A 5,127-nucleotide genomic window follows, 5' to 3' on the forward strand; every position below is an offset into this window, starting at 1 on the left:
AGTCAGCAGCCTCACTTTTTCTTCTAGTCACTCAAGTCCAGTGGCAAGACAAAAGTCAGGATGACTGGTGATGGCTCAGGATGACCTCGTTGTCTTCAGTGTTTGACAGAGCTCTAGCACCTGCTTTGGCAACCTTCCTGACCTTAGGAAAAAAATTGTGCTCATTAGCCCATTCTACTTGGTGGGAAGTCTTTGCATGTGTGGGGTAGACACTCCCTAACTCACTGACCAGTTTGTGGCCCTTCACTTATCCTCAGCCTGGTTTATCCCATCTGCCAAGATAGTTTAATTGGGTGTGACCGCTATGCATGCTATAGCTTCTTGGAGCCATACGTGTGAGAGTAGGTGGCAGGTGGACACCAAAGCTGAATGAATGACCTTGAAAAGCCTCCAGGAAACCCTCCCTCCAGAGGTGCTAGTCCTTTCTGATCACCCATAATCCCATATGCTCCTTACAAGGCAGTGCTATTGGAGAAAAATACTTTTCAATCCTGAAAGCACCAGCGAAATATTCCTTCTCTGTTCATTTGTTTGTTTTTCCTGTCACTAGATGTGTTCTGAATAACCATTCTGAGCCTCAGTTTTCTCCTCTCTCTAGGGAGATCACTTAATTCTTGTACTACTTTCTTTACAGTCATTGTAAAGGAAGCCCTTTGCAGACCCCAGAGAACTATATAGAAATTGATGTTATTGATATTAATCCTGAATCTCACCCTTTCTAGGACTTCCAGAAGTTTCTTTCTGAATGGAAAGGAGCTACTCAGCCTCTTTTGATTAAGCCATTCCCCGTGCTTGTAACTGCTCCTGGTGTCTTTGTATATCACAAAGCATTGACCCAGAGAAGACAGGACACTTTGCAGGAATCAGTGTTTCCTCTTTGATCAATAAATCTTGACATTCCTCTCGACGAAATCTATAGCTGATGGTTATTAATTATGTTTCATTCTCTTTTAAGTCTCCTTTTGACCCCTTTGGTCAGGTAGAACTTTTCTCTTTGGTTTCCATGGAGTTTCCACTGGACCATAGCAGATGGGGGCTGGGTGAGTTCCTGGCTTCAAAATTATCCTCTCCACTGAAAGAATGTAAAGAAATTATTGATATGGGTCTTCTTTTCCTTACCTGGATGGGAAAGAGAGATTGAAAGTATGTCAGATCCTGTGTAAGGAGCCCTGGGATACAGCCCCAACCCTGCCATACATGTTTTTTAAACCCTCACCTTCTGTCCTGGAATCAATACTGTGTATTGGCTCCAAGGCAGAAGAGTGGTAAGGGCTAGGCAATGGGGGTCAAGTGACTTGCCCAGGGTCACACAGCTGGGAAGTGTGTGAGGCCAGATTGGAACCTAGGACCTCCCATCTCTAGGACTGGCTCTCAATCCACTGAGCTACCCCGCTGCTCCCTCTGCCATACATTTTTTAACAGGACCATGCCCCCCTCTTTCAGACTCGATTTCTTTATCTGTACAATGAAGGAAGACGGTCACCACCTGGGATGCTGATGCTTTGTATGCACTATTCTTAAGTTGTGGCTGGTTCTCATAGTTATTTGACTTGCTCTCTAAACTCTGTGTTTGGTTGTAGGGCTGCAAATAGAAAAGCTGCCAGGGAGCTCACATTCTATTAGGGAAGGAGAAACAGCACATATGACAGGTTTCGGCTCCATGTGAGATGAAAAAGTCCCATGGTTTGGGTTTAGGGGGTACAACGGTAAAGAAAGTGTTAATGTACTTTTTCATGAAGAACCATTTAATAGTTTGGGGGATTCTTCAAGAAAAGGCCTAAAAGTGAGCACCACTTTGGTGGAGGATAAGAGTAGAAGGTATAGCTGGTGGTGATTGTGTCTGTCCTTCTTTTAGAAGAGGACCAATGATGTCATGTGGTGAGTTGGACTTAAGTGAGGCTACATGTACAAAATCATCAGCCTCTCTCTTTTCCAGTCATCAAAGTCCAGGGACAAGGACAAGGTCAGGAAGATTGGTGATGACCCAGGAGGAAGTGAAAGATCTTGTCTGACCAAGCTTTGAGAGCTCTACAGTTCATGCTTCAGCTGTCTTCATGACCATTGGAAGTAATTATTCTCCCTGGCCCCTTCCATAGGGGGAAGTCTTCACATGCTTGGATTAGACTTTCCCCTCCCTCACTTGCCAATGGATTTGAGGGCTGTTGGTTACCCTCAATCTGGCTTAGCCTGTCTGCCATAATGGTTTTATTAGGATGTGGCCACAGTACGTGTTAGAGCTTCTTGGAGCCACAGGAAAGAGTCGGATAAAAGGTAGGCATGAGCTGATGGGACGATTTTTTTTTAAACCCTTACCTTCCATCTTGGAGTCAATACTGTGTATTGGCTCCAAGGCAGAAGAGTGGTAAGGGTAGGCAATGGGGGTCAAGTGACTTGCCCAGGGTCACACAGCTAGGAAGTGGCTGAGGCCGGATTTGAACCTAGGACCTCCCGTCTCTATGGCCTGGCTCCAATCCACTGAGCTACCTAGCTGCCCCCATGGGACAACGATTTTGTTGGCAAAGTTCTCTTCAAGCATATGAACAAAGGCTAAGGGATCAAGTCCAACCCAGACAGGAACCATCTAATAGGATTTTTGCTTGTAGTCGCAACAGTAACTCAGCATCATCTAGCCATATCATCAGAAAAATCCTGATATTAGGTCTTTCCAATGATCTCCAGCTCCTATTTGGGGGCTTCCAATAGGGGTCAGCACTATATTTAGAGACAGCAGCATAGCTAGGAGCTGGCCTAATACTAGAATAAGTTGTTTCCATCTGTTATCTTCTGCATTAGGACATAATGGGGACTTCGGGTTTCTTCTAGGGATGGATCATAAAGTTTTGGCACAAGAAAAGAAGTCAATGCATAATCATCAGAATGCAGAAAAGCCAGGATAGGTCTATAAGTGAACCAAGAGAGAAAGAGGGAGGGGAGGTCTGGGTAGACCTAGGTGAGATCCCCACCTATAGCATGAGAAAGTCAGGGATTTATGAGCCATCAAAAATCTTGCCTCTAGAACCCGTAGTGCTAGGTTCCCATCCTTATTCTTGGTTTAGTGTGAACATACTCAGGCATTTGCCCACACAATTAGGGCTTCTCAGGAAGGGCAAAAGAAGACCAGGAATTTTGTAAGGAGGGTCAAACTAGAGTATTCTCAGGCTCACCGAATTTGTTCCTCTTCTCAGTTAACATGGGCAAGAGGGCACCAGTTAGCAATGATGCAGGAAAGGGTATTCTAGAAAACAAATGAGGAGCTACTAGCTCAGACAAGGGACCGGGAGAGAAAAAATAGAATACAATCAGTCACTGCAAAAAATTACTAAGACCAGCAAAGGAGAGGTGTTTGGTTTGGTTTGTTTTCTAGAGGATTTTTTTTTTTTCCAAGACAAACTACTTGGTTCTAAATTCTAGGCATTTGGGGGGTATTTTCAAGAGCCTTAGGCATACCATGCTGGGGCACACAGTGGGACTTTCCCGAGTTTACTGCTCTGCTTGTGCTGAGGAGAAGTCTCACCTGGGTTTTTCTTGTTAAAGACTGAAGGCACTTTGGAGAATGGCAGTAATTATTATAACATTAAAACAAAGCACCAAAAGCTTATTGCTTTCGAGGGATCACTACTATCTTTGTCTAATTAGTTGGCACCAATTAACACGAGGGCAGCATGCGGCGGTGGAAATGAGCTCTGTCTGGACTTCCAGGAAGGAGGACTAGATGCAAGGCTGAATCCTACTACCTACCAGCTATGTGACCTGGGGCAATAACTTTATCCCACCTAGACCTCTCTTGGGAAAAGGGGGGCAAGATGCTTAGAATTGACCTAAGGCCAGCGAACCTAAGGCCTCAGTAAGGGGAACCCATACTATACAGATAAACCAAAGCCCAGACAGATTGACTTACTGATCCAAAGTCACCCAACTTGGTAGTGGAAGACCTGGAATTTGAACCTATATCACCCAGTTCCTCATTCAGTACCTAGGGTCTGTACTACCTAGGGTCTGAGGTTGTAGGAAAAGGGTTTGAAATATCTTAATGTCTATTAGAACATAAGCCGTCATTGCTAATGTACTATCAAACATTTATCCTTCCTCACATCCCTTCCCTGGAAATGACAACGAAAGGAGCTCTTCTTAATTAGAAGAGATGTAGGGAAGAGATGGCAGGTGAGGAGAAGATGGTACTTACTAGGCTTAGTCCTGGCTCAGTCCATTATCTACCAGGGGACCCTTTGTGAATAATATACCCTCGGTTGGACTGAGGTAATCCCTTCCTCACAGTAGAGGCCTGGACATGATGGTCTCAAAGTTTGACATTCTCAGCTCTAAGGACATCACAACTCAGACATTCTCTGTTGTATGACCCATCCCAGCTTTGAAATTCTAAGTTCTACAGCCCACCCCCTCACCTAAGGGTATTTCCCTGTTCTGACATTCCCTGTTCTAAGCTCTCTCCCATCTCTCCCATTCCTTGTTCTAAGGCTCCTCCCAGCCCTGACATTCTCTGCTAAGCCCTTGCTCATTTGGATGTTCAGAGGCTAAGTTATTAACCATCCCCCATTCCTAAAACACCTTAACTTCATAGAATGGTCTATTTTTTTCTAGAAAATGTTGTTTTTTTGAGGACCAGAATGAAGTTAATCCCTGAGCCATACTTTCTACAAATTCCTCATCCAGACTTGGCTGAATCGAATATATTTCAGATAATACAAGATTTTTAGTATTTCTGGAAGACATAGAAAATTGTTTTGGAAAGAGAGGAGTACATGAATATGACTCAGGGAAATCAAAGAAGGACCTTCAGAGCAGAGTCCCTTCCTTCCTTCCTTCCTTCCTTCCTTCCTTCCTTCCTTCCTTCCTTCCTTCCTTCCTTCCTTCCTTCCTTCCTTCCTTCCTTCCTTCCTTCCTTCCTTCCTCCCTCCTCCCTCCCTCCCTCCCTCTTTCTTTCTTTCTTTCTTTCTTTCTTTCTTTCTTTCTTTCTTTCTTTCTTTCTTTCTTTCTTTCTTTCTTTCTTTCTTTTCTTTCTTTCTTTCTTCTTTCTTTCTTTCTTTCTTTCTTTCTTTCTTCTTTCTTTCTTTCTTTCTTTCTTTCTTTCTTTCTTCTTTCCTTCCTCCTTCTTTCTTTCTTTCTTTC

General features: G+C 43.9%; 1 long non-coding RNA gene across 2 annotated transcripts in view; it reads right to left on the reverse strand.

Moving 5' to 3' along the window:
- The window catches only part of LOC103097007 (uncharacterized), a 7,960-nt gene extending 3,627 nt beyond the window's left edge, over positions 1-4,333 (reverse strand). Inside the window, exons 1-2 of one of the 2 annotated variants that reach the window (XR_008917284.1) lie at positions 4,184-4,333; positions 714-1,119 (exon numbers count right to left, since the gene is read on the reverse strand). This is a non-coding gene — a long non-coding RNA (uncharacterized LOC103097007). Of the gene's footprint in view, positions 1,120-4,183 lie in introns of both variants that reach the window. The other variant, XR_466139.3, reaches the window with a different exon arrangement.
- Positions 4,334-5,127: the final 794 nt, after the last annotated feature.

This window comes from Monodelphis domestica, chromosome 3 (assembly GCF_027887165.1).
Source record: "Monodelphis domestica isolate mMonDom1 chromosome 3, mMonDom1.pri, whole genome shotgun sequence".
NCBI lineage: Eukaryota > Metazoa > Chordata > Mammalia > Didelphimorphia > Didelphidae > Monodelphis > Monodelphis domestica.